This window comes from Taurulus bubalis (genome assembly GCF_910589615.1).
Source record: "Taurulus bubalis genome assembly, chromosome: 10".
Taxonomy (NCBI): Eukaryota; Metazoa; Chordata; class Actinopteri; order Perciformes; family Cottidae; genus Taurulus; species Taurulus bubalis.
In genome coordinates this window covers 23,261,928-23,284,832 of record NC_136598.1, presented here as the reverse complement: position 1 = coordinate 23,284,832, position 22,905 = coordinate 23,261,928, and the positions used below count along the sequence as shown (strand labels likewise).

At 42.8% G+C, this 22,905-nt stretch overlaps 1 protein-coding gene across 1 annotated transcript in view; it reads right to left on the bottom strand.

Annotated features, from left to right (window-relative positions):
• Positions 1-22,905, bottom strand: part of lsamp (limbic system associated membrane protein) — a gene marked incomplete at both ends in the record, with an annotated part of 172,885 nt that overhangs the window by 77,848 nt on the left and 72,132 nt on the right. The gene's annotated exons all lie outside the window — the stretch shown is intronic.

Here is a 22,905-nt window from a genome sequence, read left to right as displayed (position 1 = left end):
TTTTGGTTTTAGGGCTCACATCTCCACCAATTTGATTCAGTCCTTCAGCTCTCATCTCCTTTGTTTCAGCAGCTTTCAGTGAAACGTTAAACATAGTGAATCATTTAGCAGCTCAAGTGTCAGATATATCCATCAAGAGTTGGTGGAGGAGACCAAAAACACAGTAAAAGGAGAGTGGACGCTGAACTAATATTCACAACGTGGCCACATTTAAGTTAATGTGCTCCAATCTGCTGAAAACAACTTCAAAAAGGTGATACAATATCATGTCAATACCACTAAAAGACCAAAAATATCATTTAGTGCCAGTTTTACTTAACCTTGACCAAAATCTAGTTGCCAGATTCTGATACTCTAAGAATATTCTGCTGAAAAGAGTTGTCATTGTGAAGGCTCTGAGGGATATGTTTATGAATAAGACATTCCTGGCACTCCACATGCATTTTTGCTTATATACAAATTAGGATGAATTAATATGAGATATACTTGCTCAAAAGCACTGCTGAATGGAATGATGTGCATCCAACATTGAAATAAATGCAGTAGTCATGTTTTCAGGCACTAGAAGGACCTCCTTTCTGGTGCCTGAAAACATGTTTTTTTTTCCTAAATACCAACACGACCGAGCAGAATCAAAATCAGCTCTAAAAATATTTTCAGTGACTGACCATCTGCTTTAAAAACACAGTACTCGGCGCCGCTAAGGACTTGGCAACAAATGATTCCAAAGCCCATACGAGGTAGTATTTCATTAAAAGGATTTAGTATGTCCCAATAGATAGTATGTCAAATGCACTATGCCAAAAAATAGTATTAGTAATTTGTAGAAAGCAAGGCAGGAAGCTTTTCTGGCCGTTCAGACCCACGAGCCTCCTGAGCGAGAGGGTTAAAGTTCAAGATGCGATACACGCTTCATCGGCAGTGTGTGCTTTGTGAGGACAGCTGCATATGAAACTAAAAAAGAAAAAACAAGTGTCCGATTTGGATTTGAAAAGTTTGCTGTTGCCTGCAGGCTGCTTTTGTGTATTCATGTGCCGTGTGGACCTCAAACATAAACACTGCCAGGCTTAAAAGTTACCTGCTGTGTGCGACTGTTTGTTTCAGGGTGGATTTCCTGTCAGAGAAGCTGATTAATCCAACACTTCACACACACACACACACACAGGCGGCTGCGCTCACACAAAGGGTGAACCGCGTTCCAACCTCGGAGCATAATTACTACTGGAGCTTTGTCTTGAGACAAGGATCCAAATGGCTGTTAAATTATCAGTTCAGCTCAAATGTAGCCCACTGTAGCTCAGCAAATAAACAGCGGGGACGGTGAGGTCAGCGCCTCATCAAGAGGCACACTTCATAGACTTTAATGACATGATAACATTGAATCAGTGCACTGTTACATACGCCACCCAATATTTAACCCAATATCTGATGGATATTGTTGGTAATCTAAAGTAAAGCCCATTCCCGTTCACCCAAATCTAACTTTTCAATGTTTTTAACCTCAAAGCATTGAGAGATATGGCGGATGGAGCGACACAGATAGGCAGGACATCTCTGTACTCGACCGGGTAATTACAAAGAACACTGCTTTCCCGTGGAGAGCAAGAGGTGGAAAGGAAGTGAGGTGGAAGCAGCCTGGCAATTATCCCCGGGTTGTCTCTCTGAGGTGAACGACACGGACGCCATTTCTCCGTAGGCGGCGACCGTTCCCTGGAGTTCAAACTAGTTTGAGTTGCTTCGCCGCTGTCGGCTCCCTGTGCCGGGATTCCGCTTTTCAGTTCCCGAGCTGAATTGCTAATATCGATGCGCTGTGTGTGTGTGTGTGTGTGTGTGTGTGTGCGTACACCCATGAGCGTGACTGTGTGAGCGGCACCTTTGGAGTCGGGAAAAGGAGAGCTTTTGTCCAGAGCTTATTATCCAGAGTGCACAGCAGCCAGACATATGTGGCATTCAGGTCCTCGGCTAATGAAGTGTGTGTGTGTGTGTGTGTGTGTGTGTGTGTGTCCCACTGAGGTATCACATTTATTAGTACTTTTACAAACCACTGGATTGTAAAGTGTATACAGACACGCTGTTTAAAAGCCCTCTCAGAGGCACAATAGGACAGTCACCGTCATGTCAGGGCTGGATCGTGAAATAATTCTTTACAACCACATTTTAAACAAGTTCAGCCAATTGTCACTTTACTCTCAAATAAATAATATCACCATGTTGCCCCAAACAGCTTGAGACCGCACTGCTCTATTAAATGTGTCCGTTCCAACAATAAGGAAGACGTTGATAAATGACTGTAATCAGAAATGCCATATTACCCTACATAACACCCACAGCATTTCGGGGGGGACACTCAATTATTCTACGCAGCCTCCCAGAATAGGTGACAGCCTAATTTTCACGCTGTCTCGTGATTGCGGCATAGTTGCATCACCGAATTTGTATTATACCGTATTTACTCTCTCGTCAAAACCCACACTAGACAACATATATTCAGTTGCCAACGGGAAGGTAAAAAGCTGTCTATCCTACAGCAACGATAGCGGAGCTCCAGGCGGAAGGAGAAGAAGAAGAAAAAAAACCCCACACTTGCTTACTTATTATTATTTTTTCTTCTTTTCAAAACAGAAATGACATCTCAAAATGCCTGAGAAGAAGACTTCCAGGGGCCATGAAGCGCAGTGGGCGCAAAGTGATGTTTACGCTAGCCTGTCTGCGTCTGACGCGCGTGGGTGAGCGGAGTTAAGCGGCGGTGATGATCTCCAAAATGAACGAGTCGCCCGAGGCCTGCTCCTGGATAGCGCTGATCCCGAGCTCGCCGGCCTCTCCGCGAAAAGCGCGCATGCTTAATTGAGCGTGCGTGCATGTTCAATGCACATGCTTGTTCGAGCGCGCATGCTTGTTCAAGCTAGTGTCTGCGCGCCGCCGTGATGCGTTTTAGCGCCCCGGGGCTCGTTATTCTTTCGGCGCAGACGGGAAGGTTGGGAAATGTCAGGACGCATCCCCAAAAGTACGCCATATACTGTATGTGCTTCTGATTTTCCTGCGACTGAATGTAGGAAAATCAATAAACAGGAAATGCTAACATGTATACCGTGCTCCTTATGGGGCTTGTTTGTACGAGTGAGACGCGTGATGTGAGCAAATAGTAGCCGAAATGTCTCATTTCGATGCAACAACTTTAATAAATATACGGCTTGCTGGTGTAATCAAAGATCTCAAAGCCTGTATGGATGTTTCCCGCTTTGTGTCGGTCATCGAACAGATGGATGGGTAGATAAACAGACGACTGCACGAATGACAGACAGAGAGGCCGGCACACTGCGATGAAGGACGAGCTGATGATGGATGGGGATCTTTGCCGCGTTATACGTACTGTAAGTGTTCTGGCAGATTGAGCTGCACACCTGGCATAGTCGCGACGCCGACATCTGTTCATTCACCCACCCTTTGCATCTGACACGAGACATAGCATGCCGCGGCTAACCCCTCATTATTATGAACTTAATCCAGTCCCAGGACAGTTTAGCCCGACGCTGCTGCTTGGCTCTTATCCGAATTGTCGGATTAGGTTGCCGGCGACAAAGATGCGACAGGTGTTGAGAAATAGATGCATCATCATTTGCGCGTTAGTTTGTGTGGTTGTTCCACGGAGTACATTACAATATATTACAGTTCTGTCTCCAGAGTGTTCTGCTGCCAAATTGAGTGTGAATGTCATAGATTTTGGGATACCAGAAATGGGAAGACACTGAATAAATGAATGTTAAAAACAAGTCGTACTTTAAAATCTGGTCACATTACAGCTGGAGGGGTATTAGCAGTAACCACAGGTGTGCAGCGGAAAGCAAAAGGCATCGGATACCTGCAGGGCGGATATTTGAGTAAATGCCTGTCCTCGGCTATACGTGCATTTTATCATCACAATGTTGCATATTAAGAGGAACGGCACGCTATGCGAGTTCAAAAGAGTGCTCCACTGACACAGCGTTATCACGGTGTGACTCACAATGCATGAGACATGGAGATGTTTTATTGGATATTGGAGACATGTTCTTCTTCCTTGTCAACTTGGCTTTTGGGAGCAAGAGGTTCGAGTCCCCGCAGGGAACGGGCGGCAACCTATTGTAACGGAAGTCTATGAGTAAAATACTCTACTTCACTAAATATTGATCGCTAGTTTCAAGTCTTCTTCAATACGACGTGATGTTCATTTAGTACATTATCCTCCGTTAGAGTAAAATAGATCGTAAAGCGAAGTATGATTTAGGGCGGGCTTACTGTGATTGGCAGGTCCTTGCCGCTACGTATATCACGTCTCCACGTCACTCAAACACATTCAAAATATTGTAGCTTCCATTTAATGGCTGCCAAAAAAGAAGATGGAGACGGCTGTAATCCAAGATGGCGACGGTAAAGTCGACAAATTCAATTCTACAAACCAACGGGTGACGTCCACTTCTTATTGACGTCTATGGCAGGGACCGAGTACTGAGTGTGGACTGGTAGCTTGAGGTGCTAGTTCACCTCCCCAGGTTCTGTATAGTAGCTGCCCACTGCTCCTGATGCCAGGAGGGGGTATAGCAGAGGCTGTGGTGTGTTGATGTGACCATAAAAGATGATTTACAGTCTTTACAGGCTGAAGGAGTCTGAGCTCACCTCTTTCTAACTCGCCTCGAGGTTTTCACAAACCTCTTTTCACAAAAGACCCATAATCTGTAATCAAACTTTGATGTGTAGAATGGAGTTCCCCTTAAGGTCGTATTCACATAACAGACTGCATGGAAACTGTATAAACGTGTGGAAAATAAGGATGTATCAAAATGTACTGGGTTCAGGGTTTAGTATTGTTCCAATAGTTAAATCTCAACAAAGATGAAGAAAGCAATTCTGTTAATTTCTAAGAGGAAGCCAAAACAAAGCAACAGAGCCAATAATACACTATAATAGGTTGCATTAAGGGTTGTGCAAGTTATTTAAAAGTGTGTTTGTTTTATGCAAGTTCAAATCAGATTTAAGACTTTTGGCATTCCAACGTAAGCCTGAAGATCATGTGGAGAGAAACTGAGAATCTCTGCTCACACAGAGATTCTCTTTAAAGGAGAAAATCAAAGGCAAACCGCCATGTTTCTAAGACCCCTAACACCAGATCTAAAAAAGGCGCAGCCGACTACTGTACAGCATATGTTGACAGTTGTTCATGACTTCTGTGTACAGCAAGTACAAAACGTCAAGAAATCACAATCTAGTTTCTGGAGTTCCTCTGCCTACAACTGTACACAAACATTACTTGCCTGTTAGTGTACAAGAAATACAAAATAAAACACTTCTCAGTTATCTGATGTGAAAAGAAGTTCACAGAAATGACGGAGGCCATGAAAAGGTCCAGCGGATGCTTTACTCACAGCAACACATTCACCTGCTCCTTCTTCCAATAATACATATGAAAGACTTACTAAGTACAGCAGGATAAGACACATTTACTGAAACATGAACTATTTGTCCGTTTAGATAAGCACACATCCTCAGGTCATGTGTCCGGCCGAAATAGAATCTTAAGGTAAGTGAATATTATCTTAAAAATAACTAAGAAATTGTAGAATATAATAAAGATTTGTCTTTGCTGCCAAGTCCAGTCCCCAAAATATATAATTAGCTTTGACTACGTAAAGATAACCCTATAGGTTATAACTGCAGAGCACCTGTAAATTATAGATTATACATTTGATCAGCTGGATCGGGTCAATTTAAAATGCTAGATTTCCTCTTTTTTTATCCTCAAACACAATTCATAGGGCTTAATACTATTTTTAATCCCAAATTATTATTTAAATTATGATCTATTGAGAGATGTGCGTTGCTTGTTGCCCAGTGTCAAGCCATTGCTTTGCATTAGTCCAGAGATGTAACTAAACCTCCACTGGGAGACGAGATAACCACAGTTTTGTTTTCTGTGAGTGGTCCCATCACGGCCAGTGACTGGTCTGTACTGGTCCACATGCTAGGAGGAGGCGGGGCCTGAACGCAACTTGTGTGGCGAGCATATAGAAAAACAGACTCATTCCATTGTCAGGAAAAGGGGGGTGGGTCATTTTATTAAAGCAAAACACTCAAAATCACTCTTCATCTTATCAGCTGTCTCGTCTCCCTCACACTTACAATTTGCCCGAGTCTAACATCCCAAAACTTTTCTTTTTCACATCCCATGTGGCGAAAGTTCACCATACAGTAGTCTGGCATGTAATAATAAAGTATTCATAATGCGGACGTGTAACCATGCCTGTGTGTGTGTGTGTGTGTGTGTTCACAGCTTAGCATTCATCAGCGATGAAACGGAGTGAGTGATTTGGCTTGACTGATGCAGATTAAAGCCACACAGCCCCATTTGGGAGTTCCAGCCTTCCTTGAACCGGGAATCAGCGGCGCTTCAAGTATTTCATACGAGGATCTTTTAACAATACTGAAACTCTCTCGGCGGAGTCGGACTCTCTGTCGTCCCCCATTGCCGTCTCCATCCTGACTTTCCCTTCGTATCTCTCTCCTCCCAATAACCCCCCTCTTCTCTTCTCTTTCTCTTCCCATCACTCCCCTTTGTTGTCTTAATCATCGCTCTCCTCTGGTGGGTTCCTCATCCCTCTCCCTTCCTCCTGCTCCCGTGTTGTGATGTCGGGGCTGTGGACCCGTCGGAATAAACACAACATCCTTCTATCTATCTTGCCACAGGCCATTCTGTTATCCCCATTAGACAGGACTTAGGGGAACGCCGCCGCCAAGAAACAAATGTTCCGCCCGCCTACAGACACACACACACACACACGAACATTTAAAAACACACGAGGGGGATACTGAACTTTTTAACACGCTGCCTCAGGACAAGCAAACTCTTTAAATCTTTCACGTTTAACATAAAACTCATTTTCTAAACATGATTTCACTGATAATCTCGTGGCGCTCTAATTTTTTCATAATTTTGTTTGTTTGCCCAATATGGTCCCTGCATTGTGCCGTGGCCTTTAATGAGTATTAGTTATCTTTTTGGGATTCAATTTGAGGGTGCAATGAGCCGCAGATAAACCCAATGAGTGAACATTTAATGTGTTTGTATCGTTATGAAAATATTATCACCAGAGTTTCACTGTGACTCTGCTCTGCTGAGTATGTCTTTATGGAGCCAACAGTCCACACGGTTATTCATGACTGTTTTTTGTTTGTATGTTTCTAGTTCCTTCGACTTGCTGGTAACTTTTAGTAAAAAAAGTTATGAACAAATATAGTTGTTCAAACTTACAATACAGGCAACTAACATGAATCACTCGTCTTTCTTATGTTCTTGTTTTTTTTCTTCTCCCATTGGCTCTACTTTTGACATCAATCAGACTTTACTCTTGGCAAGCTCATTTCAAACAAACAGTGTGGGAAGATAGTGGGACTTTCATCTGCTCTTTCTTTTTTGGTGGTGGTGGTCTTGGAGGGTGGGCGGGGGAATCTCTCTCTCTTAAGATTAAGATATTAAAGCATTAGAGTCTCCGGTATCGAGTGCCAGGCTTAGAGCATTACGACCCTGTTAGTTTTCTTAAAATATGCCAAAAAAAGTAAAGTAAAAAGAATAGCACCACCCGTCTTTGCCTACTTTCTTTCTCATCCACACACCAACCTTTACGTCAGACAAGAGCATCAATATAAGACAATGGTATGGCTAAAGGTCAATGTTACGCTAAATAAACTATGCGTATGGAATGGGCAACTGACCCTATGGTCTCTTGCACGATTGTGCAAGAGACGTGCAATATCCTCCATGCTGACCGCCACATTCTTACTTTGTAGCTTTTGACAAAAAAACCAACACACACTACTGATGTGGACCCCCATGACCCTCCAGCCTCAATCTTACTCCTTCAGCCTGCATTATTCCTGATGCATTTAAATAGCTTTGTTGCAGGCCAGTGAGATGAGAGGTGTCTTTCATTCGGTGGCCCCGCCCACGGGCTCCATCGGTTCTCCTCACTCAAACCAGAGGTTTTGTGAGGTGCTGGCTACTTTTTCTTCGGGTAAAGCACAACTCAATGTGCAACGAAGAGAAAAGGATGCTACTAACGGATGACTGCGTAGTCTCCTCAGCACCTGGGACCTTTGACGAGGATAGGAGGAAGTGACATGGGGGCGCGGGTTACTTTTTCAATGTCAATCTGCCACTCAGCCTTGGGGGCAGGGTAAACGATGCAGGGCGAAGGGAGATGGAGAGACGGTGGACTTAATAAAAGTGGAAAGCAAAGTGCGAGGGACTTGATGACAGAGGAAACCGCAAAGGAAGAAGAGGCAGAAATAAGGGGAGGCGGCCTAACAGTTGGAGGCTTTGATTTGCAAAGGATTGTAAGTGCGGAGGCGCTGTCATGTGCATGTGACTTACTTTGTGTGAGGGGAAGAGAACAAAGCAGAGGACAGAAGCTGTGCTGTTCCTGGGCGACTGGACCGGGCAAAGTGTGTGTGTGTGTGTGGGGGGGGGGGGGCTAAACACTGAGAAAATCGGAAATCTGTATGTGCGACTTCCAAGCATACATTTTAAATTCATAAGAGGGCCAAATCTCTATCCCCCCTTGCAGGCATAAGTGAACTCGCGGTGTTACAATATGATTACACACAGAATACAGAGTGTTTTTCCCAAACACTGTTTACAGAGACCGTTTCCCGCATAAATACATTACTTGTCATTTTAGGACATTATGGTTTATTTTCAGTAAACAGATGGAAACTGTGTATGGGGAAAAGAAAAAAGCCACAACAGATACCCACGACTCCCTCGTGTGCAGGACTGTGCAGACAAATGCAAAGGCGTGACGCCACGAGTCCGCATGCTCCAACTAAAATGTGGACTTTTACAACACGGACATCCAGTGACCTCGTCTCTCCGCTCCCATCATGGCAGAGATCCACCACGCCAAGGCTTGCACACAGACCCGCCTCTCCTCCATCTGGTATCAAAATTCCATCTGGTGTCACCAAATTATTGTTACACACAAACCCCCCCAAAACAAAACATCCCATATCGGAGAAAAGGCTTCTATTCTAGGGATGGTGCTATCTCCTCTGATAGGTCTACATATCGGTGGAGCAATGTGGGTCATAGTATTGTCTCCAGATTAAGTGAAGGTGGCGACTTCTTTTCTATTCAGCAATGCTGGCAATCTTCCTTAATTTATTCACAAGCTGCATCCTTTCCTCCGCATCCCGCAGTGGTTCAAACCCGAGCCTTTGTTTTGCAGTGACACTCGATTTGAAGTTAAATAGCAGTGAAGGGCACTCGGTCTAGCAGGGCTGGAGGGCAAGTGGTGAAGCAAATTCCTCCACCCACTTGCTCTCGCTTTCTTGTTGATGTGCTGCGTCCTCACCGGCAAACAGCTGCTGTGGCCTTTGCGGCATTTGACTTTTTGATTTGGCATTTGATAACTCAGATAAAAGAATATGCATTTCTTTTTCTTTTTTTCCCCATCACAGGCATGCCACACAATTCATGGACTATTTTCCTCTGAAAATCATTTTAATTGAAACATGGAGAGATTTTGAATGGACTACTTGGCAAGCCCTTTTTATTAAATACAAGTTATGACAAATTGAGTTTGTTTATTTATGGAGACAATTTTACTGGTAATTTTCTGTATTTATTCTGTGAATTAATCTGCATTGATTTTTACCGATACAAACCGTGACGCCTAATATGCATTGAGAGCCACAGTCTGTCTCATACGATCCCTTTGCATTACTTACACTGATAATTACACTATGTATTTACTACGTATGCTATGCACCAACTGGTGCACTAAATACCAGCTGGCTCCCTCTCTGCCCGGGATTGGGAGATGATTTGCCACGAGCAATCGTGGTTAGCGCTGGCTTTCAAGCCTCCACTTAGTTTCACAGGCCGGAAGTTCTGCCGCCATGACGTTGACCGTTCAGCCGCTCAAACAATATCAAGGATTAGTGTGCAGGGCGAAGGGAACCAGAAGGCATGTCATCTTCAGTACCTGCCAGAAAATGTAAACGCTTAATAAAGACCGAGGCTGAGTTGGAAAAATGTGTCATATACTACCTCGCACTATTTAAATCAAAGTCCGGTGATACTGATGGGGTCGTCTATCAAATCTGATGAAACCACACCCACATAGAATAGCATGCACACATTTGTCAATCTTCTTTGTTGCGTGTTTTTTTTTTATATATTGGAGAGAATTACCTTGGATTAAAAAAAAAAGTTTTCAGAGCTTTAAAAAAAAAAAAATGGACTGGCCAGAACCTGTGGATTAAAACTGCTTCATGCATTAGGGATTTGTCTTAAATTGCTTCACAGCTAAATGTGAATGTTGGCGAGACAGTAACCAAGACACATCTCTGTCAGCAATAAACATGAATAGTAAAAGAGAATGTTTTATTGCTTTAAGTCCAAAATGGTAAAAAAAAAAAAAGAGAGAAAAAATAATGCTGGTATTTAAATCTCTGTGCCGATGACCATGATATAAATGGGATAATCCACCCTAAAATGAGTGTAAAAGGATTTTGAAACACTTTGCTCCATACTGGGTGGTTCCTTCCCTCCGTGTCTTGTGTTAAAGTCCTTTTGCTGGATTATCTCTCACATGTGGACTCGAGGGAAATGCACTGCAGAACTAAATATGAACCACACATTGCAGAAATCTAATCTCCTCTGTTTTGACTGACTTTCTACACAGACTCTGGAATACATTTTTGTCACCTTTCCCGCATTGTGATACTGACTTGTCTCTAGTGGGAAGCTGTGGTACCAAAATACCCACGGATGTCTTCTTTCTTTACCTCCACCCTGACACCACATTCTCAGCTGCGCCGCCCTCTGATCCATATTCACGCCCCACTACAGGCTCAGGGCTCGTCTTCTGAGGTGACATCTTCAAAGAGAAAATCTCTCTGACATATTACACCGGCACTAAATGCCACGGAGCGCGTGCCTTCTCTTCCACATCCCATATTGACACTGAAGGGCAAGACAAAGGTTCTGTTTAACTTTTATTTTTGCAGCACAAATGTTAAACTGAAATGGCAAGGCGACCCACCCAAAAAAAAAAAGAGAATAAATCGGGAAATAAAGACAAAAGTTGAAGATTGAATCAAAAGGATAAAATTGCCGAAATATGAAAGAATAAACGGAGCGTTTGTTATTGATGACACCCTTTGAGGTTCGTCTCCAAACCGCCGAGCATTCCAGAGACCTGTTAGCGTGTCGGCTTTCTCTCCGGTGTTCAAATCAAAGCATGAGGATGAGTGTGCCCCGCGGTACCGGGAGAAATGTTCATCCAGTGGAGGGAATCCAGCCTCTGTGCCTCGCTGAGTTAATTGCAGACATAAATTAAGTCCTGCAAAAAAAATACAGTGCGGATTCCAGCTGATGCTAACTTCCTCTGCTCTAGCGCATTAGCCAGCGGCGTGTTTTGTCGTGTTTTGCCGTGTGTGTGTGTGTGTGTGTGTGTAAGTGATGGCGGTGAAGGAAGGCGTGTCAGCTGGCGGATGGAAAACAGCTGTTCAATTTCACACTTCCTCTCGCTCTCCGTCTGTCTATACCAACAGTCTCTTTACCTCTCCGGCAACCAGCCTCCTTCCATTCACCTCCATATCTGTCCAAAACCTTGTGCCCACTCTCCCCGCTGAATATACAATGATGCCGCTCAGGCAGCAGCCTCTTAGGTCTTTCAAACCCACGTGGGAAACACACAAACACACACGTCCAAATACAGCTTGTTCTGACCCAGACCACTGGGCTGAGTCAACATTTCAATTATTTATCGCGACACAGCGTCCAGCAGAGAGATTGAGCGAGTTGTCGGCACAATAACAACAGTGATGAGTTCTTGTTACCCGGCTCAGCGTTTTCCAGCTAATACGACAAATTGCACATCCAATACCACGAGGCCCGAAAGCATTACTTGTCATCATTCAGCAGAGCTCTTTCTCCTCCCTTTCCCTTGTTCCTCTGTCTCGCTTTTTTTTTCTTTTCTCCCTCTCCATCGCGTACACACACACACACACACACACACACACACTATGAAAAGCCTTGTCCTGGGCGGCCATTCTTCAGACATGAAAAGGACATATTTTACAATGGTGTTTCCTTATATTATACATTATATATTTCCACATAGCACACAGACACTTTACTGCAACACATGGGCAGAGAGAAAGTTAATCAATGCTTGGAGAAATCAATACACCACATGCGTGATTGCCATTGATAATGTGTAAATAAAAGCATTAAGACAGCCTACAAATAGATTTGTTTTACCAATTTCCTCCTATTTTGCATCGTCTCTGACATTTACAAGTCATGTAAAGACAATCTGCCACCAGTGAAAAACAATAATCATAATGTCTTAAAGTTGAAATATGAGGCCAATGTTAACTAAAACATAATGTACTATTAAGAGAAACTTAACGCAAAATCAATGTTCTGTTCATCATTTCATTATCCTGGCTGAGAGAGTTTTTAGATTTATCATATTTCTGTAGCAGTTGGACATTTTTCTCACTCTGGCAGATGCCTCAGGGTCTCTTATAGCTCGCGGTCCAACATCACCTGCTGTGAGCCACGATCTCCTCGATTCTTTCAACATCTGCAGAGCTCTACTTTGATCTTTAGCGTGGGATCGGCCATCGAGCTTTCTCCGCCCTGACCGCTGCAAACCTCTGCATCCCCAAAAAGTGTACAGAGAGCCTCATGGAGGCCATCTCCCGCCGTAAAGCACCGCAGTTTGACTTGATGAGTGTCACATCCTCCTCTAGGCCGCCGCCCATATTAGTCATGGACCGCTTTGCTTTAAAAAAAACATTTTAAGGAACCTAACTGCCTGTCAAATGTATTTCTGTCAGTGCTGCTCTGGTGACATGTCACTGATTGCCATATTAGTAATATTCTACTTGTTTTAGATCTGTAAGATTTTGTGAAAGACCGAATAGCAGGGATGCTCGTGATGAACTCTCACAATGGCGCACCTCCCTCTCCAGAGCAGACGGGAGAAGAGCGAAGAGCAAATCGCACGGCGGCCGTCACCCGAAGATGATCTCATTTACCTCGACGTGACCCGCCTGCAACTGCCGCTGTCGGCGGTTGATGCAATAGACGGGCAATAAAACACACCGTGTGCTTAGAAATACACAGACGCAGGCACATTGACACCCGGGCCTGGCTCTATGTAAATGGATTAAAAAAAAATAATTTTGCTCCAGAGGCAGTGGCGGCCACTTTAACCTGCGATGGGAAGAAAGAAGAAGGGAGATTGAGATGAATGGCTGTTCATTGCTCATCGCTAACATCAGATTGTATTTATTCCCGTAACGAGAAAAGCCCGTCTCCGAGTAGGCTTGACCTCAGATTCTGTGTCCAATTTCCAGCTCGCCTTGATAAAAATACAAAAAATGAAGAGGGCAGGACCGTTGAAAGCGATCAAGACGCCCGGCGCTCGCTCAACTAAACCATCTGAATGAGGCTCCATTCAGTCTTGGCTGAGATTTCTCATTACACATCATGTCGAGGTTGATGCTATTGATTGGACTATTAGAGGGGCACCAGCGTTGTCCATTAGGCCGCCCTCGAAGAAACACACAGAAGGATTTCATGTGTGCTTTTTCTCCATGATTGTGTATATAACGGTCTGACAATATCAGAAGCATAACCAAGATTTACAGTATGTAGTCATAAAAGCATGAAGTGAGTCAGCGCTTTTGATATCTAAAGTTGTTTTTTTTCCCCCACAGGGCTTTTATGAGCAAAATAAGGTCAGTGGTTAGTACATGGCTGTTAGGGTTTCACTCTTTTTTTTTTTTAAAACTAAATTATATTATCACATAAAGTGCAATCGTGATTGCCTCCCGACATAAAAAAAACATAAAACAGTTGGCAACCATGCTTTCAGCGTCTCCAGGACTGTTAATTCCATCCCATCTGTCCTTGGTGACTCGGCCCCTCCTGGACACATTTCTCTGAAACCAAAGCGAACGCTCCTTCTCTGTTATAAAACTGTCAAGAAGTGAAATACACTTGAAAGGAATAAGGGGGGGGGGGGGGGGGGGGGGGGGGGTAGACTTGATTGGCCCTGAGTGTCCACAGCCCCTAACTGATGATGAGTTCCTCTTAAACTCAAATCTGCGGTTCATCACATGGCTCTGACTTTGCATCATGCACCACCGACGGACAAAAGACCCGACATTCATTAGTGGAACATTTCTTTTTATCTGCGAGCCGAGAGTGCAAAGTGTTGTCCTCTTAATGTAACGGCCTGTGTCTTCCCAGTGTTTCCTGGTTGTTGATTCCCTTCACCTGCCCTCGTTGCTCCTGAGTCTCCTGGCTGCGGTCGGATTGTCCATTTTAGTTAGGAACCTTCCCAACTGAGTGAAATGACCCGGAAGTACCGGGTCGAAAGTGCCGGTCGAATTGTCCAAACGCAAAGGAAAGGAGCTTCAATGCTTCCTAACTTAGCTCCTTTAGCATAGGAACCACTGGACCTGCCTTTGCGAAAGGAAAGGAGATCATGCCGACCCACAGATCATGTAAATAACCGTGGCTATAATTTGGAAATACTTTTAATAATCTGTTAAACCGGCTGGAAAACTACAAACGTTACATTGCTGAAAACTGCTGTAAAGTGATCAAACTGACATATTTGATATTCTCTCTGGTGTTGAACTGCAGCTTCAGCCCTCATTATTTTTATTTAATTTGACTTCAGTTACAGAAGCTTTGATGAAAACTGAACGAGCTCTTCAGTCTGAGTCACTGCCTCTCGCGCCCGGTCGTGACACTTTGTGGTTTTCTGTCTCTCTACATGGTCTGTGCATGTTGAGGTCACACTGCTATTTTCGAACCATTACATTACCGGTGGCTGCTATTCCACTCAGGTGCCTCCCAGACAGTGCGGTCACACCTCCTCAAGTCATTTTTTAAGATAGACTCCGAGACGCCATGTCACACCCAGAATTCAACACAACTCTTCCACCCCCCTAGAGAGACGTTGAAAGTATGCCATCCATGGAAGCAGCCTTACATCAGCGCAGGATCTCTTTGTTATGTGTCTGGAAGAGAGTCTGGCTGCTCCTTTTCATTTGATTTATTCACTTTTATCTTTCTTTGAGAACGCCACAGAATATCCAGCATCGGATGTACCGGGGATATAAAAGTAACCATGTCTTTGCAGGGGAAACTAAAGGGAGCCCGAGAATACGATTTCAAAGATTTCCCTTTGTGTACTCCCAAAAAAAGAATCCATCTACAAAGCTCGACATTCATAACCAACATCTACTGCAACACCGCAACTCAATGTTTGCAGTGCGTTGTCGGTTTGGGCAACACGGTCTCACTCCCAACTCGTCACACACTGACGCTTGGTCAAGATCATTTGGTGTCACTTTTTTTTTTTTAAGGCCCCGGGTATCCCCTCGGTATCCCGTTGGGCCGCTGTCTTCCTCCTTTACTCCCGTCATAATCACAACAGCCACTAGAGGCAGCAGCGAGTGTACTAAACTGATGCTAGAGGAGCATAGCAAAGCTGTATTTGACGAGTTGGGAGTGAGAGCGCTGTTGTTTTGGGGGCTTTGACAACTTCTTGTGTAGTTAAGAAGTAATGAAATAACAAAACATTTTAAGATGATCATTAACATATTGCGAGAATTCATTTCAAGTAAACTTACTAGAGCAAGAAATGGAAAGCAGAATTGGCAACTCTTCCTGTTTCTAAATGTGCACATTCCTGTGATTCCTGGAGCTGCTGTCAAAACATGTTTATAGCTTGATATTAATTTTGTGATGTAGCTTTTCGAAATGCAAATTTTGTCAGTTTGTCATTCACATCGACGCTTTACCTTTTACTGAATTGGGAGTCTCAGGAGTTGTTTTCTCTGCTGTTTGAAATTTAACGGAACTAAATGAGTTCAAATCTGATTATAAAAAACTCTTTAATTATGATATTTGCATATAATAAATAATCCATTATAAAACCACAAAACTAGAATGATTGCCTTGCCAATCAAGTTGCAGTTTTCGTCCATCTCTGTCCAAAATGTGTGTGAAACCGGCATAATTAACATATCCATTCTTGAAAGATGGCCAGAATAGCCCCCTGTGAGGTCACAATGACCTTGACCTTTACCATCAAATCCAAATCAGTTCATCGCTGTGTCAAAGTAAAGGTCTGTGCAACATTTGAGGAAATTCTCTCTCAGTATTTCGCGCACGGATGTAGCCGGTGTGTTATATGATGAAGTTTTACTATAGCACTTATTGTTGGGTCAGTGAAAAATATTATATTAAAATATTAATACATTATTTACAATCACAGCAAATCCACTAAATGCCAGATTCCCCATCTACTAATAAGCATACATTTTACAGTTATGTGTAAATCAATATTTATTGCACAACCAAATAGCCAAGATGTCTGCCTTTTGGCCCATTATGCTCGTGATTAGGGCAGCTCATTCATATATATATATATATATATATATATATATATATATATATATATATATATATATATATATATATATATATATATATATATAAATAATAATATCTATCAGCATAGTACAACTGACAAAGAATCCCCATGTCCCCACAGATCACTGCACTGCATGCTGGGGTTTTGAGGGGACCATTGTGGAGCCTTATCCCTTTAATACCATTGGTCTAACTCATTCATGTCCCCAAACATTGAGAGAATATGAATGGAAGCTTGTCCTTGCATAATTAGATTACACTTCTTTAATTAATAAATCAAATATACTTGATTTGGCCAAAACCAAACACGAGCTTGAATCACTAATGCTCAGAAAGCTGATGAGTCTTCACTCTTCTCGGGTGTATATAGAGTAGAGCTGCTAGTATATGCAGAGATATGTTAGAACATCTGCCATTATACATAGTCAAGCATATGAGTACATTGAGACGTGGATTAAATTGTACTATAATAAGGAGTTTTGAAAGTTTTTGAACTTCAAAAAAAGGAGACGTGATTGAACAGAGAGAGTGGCTTAAATAATTTAGTGTGAAGAGAAACACAAATGTAAATTGTGTCACATAAAGGACATGGTAACATCAAAGAGAAAGAACATCAAAGAGCGGGCCACATTCCTGCAGGCATATTGCATCTACTGGAAAAACACAGATAATATATTATTGCTGGAGGTTTTTAAGGCCGTTTCTGAGGTACAATAATGTCGGCGTGGAGAAATCAAGTCACTCATAAGCCGAAAAGAATAAAACAACAAACATATTTATTTCTTATGCTGATGGACATCAATCTTCACCAATTTCAACACATGGCCCTGGTATGGTACTACCCTCCACACGCAGGGAGCTTCATGGCATCAGAATGTTGTGAGTCAGGAGTCAACTTGTGCTAAAGTCATGCATTTCTTAACATTATTTATGTTATCAAAACTAAAAACATGAAGAAATGTGGCTGCCTATCGCGAGCAATGCATGCAAAATGAAACTTGGATTTCTGCTTTGGCACGAAACAAATCTAATAAATAAAAATATCTTTTGTCCGCTGCCTCTTTCTTCCCTAAAGGCATATAATGAATGTAATTTTTCTCAATTTTGCAGCATGACAGAAGAACACTGCACGTATGAATGTCTCTAAATTGCGTTTAGAAATGTATGGTCGCCATCTAACACACTGTGGGACTTTAATGTGCTTTTAGTACCGATCAGCTCCCTCTGGTCTGTGACAGTGAGGATTGCACTCAACAGACTGATTCAGACTTAGCATGTCAGGCCTCCTGCATGTGAATGAGCCCTGTTGTGCAGCGGGCCAGAGCCCTGTTGTGCAGCGGGCCATTTTCCACCCGGCCCTGCGGGCACGTCACTCTGCTGGCAGGGAGATCAAGTAATGCCGTCAGCTATGCAGCAACGTCGTGACTCGTGGGCTCCAAGTACAACGGTGGACAATAGTTTCAATTATTTAGACCGGCCGAGGCTGCGAACACGCAGCCGGACGCACAGTCGAGCACGCACACGCCGTAATGATCTCTTTCTGTACCGCTCGCCCCCTATCTTCCTCAAAATTGACAGAAAACAAGTGAGTTGTTTGAGAGCGGAGCTTCCTCAAAGTCATTCCTTCACGACCGCACCGCTGCTTCGCTTCTTAATCGAGGCCATATGGACGAGACGGAGGGCTCGGCCAGCAGTGAGGCTTCACAGCTGTACTCTGGCAGCGTGCCGGTAGGTCCAGCATCATTAAAAGGCCTATTGGATGAAGGGGGCGGATCTCTCCAACCCCTGGGTCAGCGATCTATAATGCCCACAGTCTGACAGAAAGATCACATCCATCCGGACATGAGGGAGCAGAGAGAGAGACGCAGAGGCAGATGTGCAAATAAGCAGAGTACCACACACGGAAGTGTCAGGAGGAGACGTGGGAAGGATGTCAGCTTTTATGTACAACTGCAGAAACGCACACACACACACACACACACACGTAGCCCCACTCAGATGCTTCAAAAAAGATCTTTAAAACGACTGCTTTTATGCATGAATTCAGTGTGATTCACTCTGTATTTCATATTTAAGTGAGCATTATTATTTGCATATAAGCAAAGTTTAGAAGAAGAACTTTCAAAAGCCAGAAGTCTTCAGTATGCTAAGTACTCTATTGCGCTACGTGTGATTCATAATGTCTTTGAGATTACATTTACGTTATTTTGTTTTGTATTTATGGTGATACATATTTTGACATTCATGGAAGATAAGTGAGGCGCACATATTCTGAAAGCCCAGTTGTGTTAGTGTTGAGGTCAAACATCTGTTGATCCAGAATATTAAAACAAAAATGGTTATTTTATTTGCAACTATTATATTAATATTCTATGAAAAGACACAAGACAACATTTATAAGATAGGATCAGTAACTCGTTACCTTTTCGTCTTAGACTAGTAATCAGGTATGAATTAACCAAAAAGGTATGATAAACTATTTTAGGTTAAACTAGCCCATCAGTGTTTAGTAGTTTTAATAATCCCATCTTTCCCAGCTTCAACATTAAAGTGACATGCACATGACTGCATCATTAATCATAATCCAGTATTATAACAATCATGCATAAAGAATATGTTTACTTTTTGTACTTCAGGTAGAGTTTGATGCTCATACTGTTGTACATGTAGCTCAGAAACATTTTGAATGCACTGCATTTTTTTATACATTTACCGACATAAAATATCAGAATACTTCTTCCTCATCGCTGCATATTTTTTTAAATAGCGAACATCAAATATTCTTTTTCATGGGTGGAAGTTGTTATCTAAACTGCAATTAACTGTCCAAATACAATGTCAATACAAAAGCTATTAGCAGTGCCAGGTACTGGCGCCTGCACTGCGTTTACGCCCACATTAGTTCCACGTTTCTGGTTCTGAATAGAACACAAACAGTGGTTACTGAAGGTCTCGTCTAATGGAACCCTGATGCAAGTCAGCCATGAGGCTTTTCAATGATTCTGTGGAGGTACGCCGTTTCCTCCCGTCCTCGCATTAAGAGAACCTGTGACATTGAAGATGGAAACAATCTCAATGACATCACTGCTAGAATGTTGTGGTAATAATACCACCTGCATCAACTTTACCATTCTAAGTGTTGACGGTTTAAACACCACAGTTTCTAGGATACCAAGTTCCCAATCTTTATACTTATAAGGAATAATACATAAAATTAAACATGAATCTAAACCAAATTAAGACCAGCACAACATTTTAAAACTATACTTTGGAGTATTTTGATGTTGCAAAAAGAATGAAAAAGTAAAAATAATACCACCATACCTTTTTATTTTTTTAATTATCTTTTTATTTTTTAAGTAGCTTCATTTATTTCATGCCATTTTCTTGGATGGAAAATGCTTAAACCCACAAACAACAACGTTTAAAAAAAACAAAAAATCTTTTCCCAAAGCCTCAATCATTCTGGCTGATTAGTTCCCCCCCCACCCCCCAAAATAATTGGAACTGTATTTCCCTTGTGCACACTAATGATAAGTATACGTGTTCCGGTCAGTATAACAAGCCTGCAGCATTGAGTGGTTTCTAGTGGCTCCTTGTTCCCCGACAGACCGCTCTGATAAGATAGAGCAGACGTGAGTTACAAGCATCCAGCTGGGCTCCAACCTTGTTGCCATGAATTAGTCATATGGGGGGGTCATGTCAATAACATCCTCAACGTGTGCTGAAGCTCTATATTCCTACAACAGCTGGAGACGCCTGTTTCACTTCTGCCATCCACTGTCAGAAAACTGCTTGTTGAATAAACAAAAGGCATGCAGAGTTTGGCTGAGATATGATTCCTTCCTCTGGGGGAAGTATCACACTTTATACAGTCAGCTGTATTGGAGAATGACATTTTGGACAGCCTAAATAGCTTGCCAGTATACACTCACAGGGGACATTATGCATTACTTCATATTTCACCGCACGCTGTCAGAGTCGAAGGCTAACGGCAGGATAAACAGCCCGAGCACCTCTTGACCACCATGTTCTGATTTTGATTATATTTTGGCAGTGGCCTTGCAAATGGTACCATCAATAAAATCCAACTAAATTGGATGCTGTTCAATTATTCATTTCATGTCATGCGGTACAGTACAATGATTCGCGTGAAGGAGAAATAGCAGCAGCAGCAGCAGCAGCCCGTTGTTTGGAGGGCCACAGTGTTCAGTTTATGGAGCTGCGGCATCACCACTGTCTTCTCACAATCCATTAAAAATGGTTATGATAGAAACGGCGTAGAGGGAGACGGTATCATAACAATATCTTATTGAAAGAAGGCTCGGCATTGTGCTGAATATCGTAAAAAGCTTGGCAGCCATTTGAAGATATCTTAACATTTTCACCACGTCTGTTCAGAGAAGAGTCCACTGAACTGTGGCTCTATGCAAAAAGCATTCTTTTGATTATCTGAGAACTAAGTCAGTCGGAGTAGACCTGTTTTTTAGATTATTTCTTCCCTCCGTTAAAGTTCGGGAGTTTTTTTTCTTTATCTGAATCAAAGTGTTTAAGGATTGAGTGCCACACGCTGTACATATCGTAAGGCCCCTGGAGGCAGTCTTGTGTGATTTGTGATATTCAGCTATATAAATAAATATGACTCGACTGAAGTGCAGAAAGAGAGCCGTCGCTCGTGACACAACAACAACTTTTTTTTTCTTCCAGTGCTGTCGTTGACAGTTGCGCTTGAATTATATTTTGCTCGTGCCCACATGAAGCTGCATAAATCCCGTCCAAACCTTCCTCCCACAACAGATCAATAAGCCTCCGGACAGGAAACCGTCTGGAAAAGCATGGCGCTGCTCGCAATATTCAAAAGAAAAATATATATATCGCGGTTGACGGCGACCGGATGGGGTTTGGGGGTGTAAAGAAAACAAGCAATAGCCCAAATACGGTGTACCTCGAGCCACCTGGGGGGGTAGAGGAGGGGGGGAGGCCTGCAGCTGTGACTCGCTGTGGAATCTGCTCCAGCTGTGCCTCATGTGCACATCCGTCAATAGTGATCAGTGAAAACTGTCCTCGTTACTCACAAAGATGTTTCCCGCACTGCAGTTGGATGCACCGCCTGTGTTGTGTATCGGTCTATGTTTCTTTAACTTGGAAATTCAGTTCAGCCTGATGTAAAACACTTGCATTATGGTTATGGCATGACCAGGTAAACGCCATCATTTAGGCCAAAAGACATGAAGGGAGGTTGCAAATGCAAAAGCAATGTTTTTATATGAGCCCATATAAAAAGGGGCCATACTGTCGGGTCCACACTGGAAATGCAATAAAGAAAGGAAACATAAATCACAGTGTGGCAGCGGAGATGAAGGTAGCACGCTGAAATAAATGGCCATATAAAGAGTCACAGGAACAACAAACTTTACCTTTTACATTTGAACAGATAATAATATAAAACACCTTTCCAGGTAACGAACAAGATAACAAAGTCGTAAACTGTTTTCCAATTTCCCAAGTTCGCCTTTCATAATAACGTTTTTTTTTTTCTAACTTGATTCACTCCTTATGCACAGCAGATAAACAAGATCATTATTTTCTCCGAACAATTGTTGGAGTTTTAATAATAGTGAGTCATGAGTAAGACTGAATTTGGAGAATTCACAGGCGCGCACACACACACACACACAGTTGATTATCACTGTAGAAGAGCTCCAAGATGTTCTTCCACTTTTTGCACATTTCCAGATGTGTACATCTCACACCATTGCTGCTGTGAGCAATGTATCCACATAATATGCAATAAGACAAAACAATGTAATTACCGCATCAGTGCAGCAGTCGTTTTTCTGCTAATCTTTTCCAAATTTTCAGGTCAAAATAAAGCTGCCAGACGGGAGGTAGGTGTGTGTGGGTTGCTTCGAGGCAAAGATCGTGTTCCTGTGAATTGCACAAGTTAATTATGCATATTGACTTAACCTTCAAGGTGGCAGTATTTCAGTGTTGCTGTCCGTGTCTTGTGATTTGTTTTCAATGAGGAGAGAATGAACACCGCTCTACAATAACTACAGAGAAGCATCTGACTGGTGTTGATCCGCCATCTATTTATCACGCCGTGCAGAGAGCTCTGCCGGGGTCAGGCGTTCTCGCTCTGGCTAATTAAATGGTGTAGAAATGAAACAGGTGGGTGTTGGTGGGTGTCGAAGACTAATGCATCAGGCTGTGAGATTATATTTGTTTAACAGGATGTACAATTTTCGAGCAGTATTAAAATGCAGGAAAATGATGATGAACGAACACACACAGACAGACACAGACCTGCACACCCACACACACACACACACACACACACACACACACACACACACACACACACACACACACACACAGGAGCAAAGCATCCATCCAAATCATTC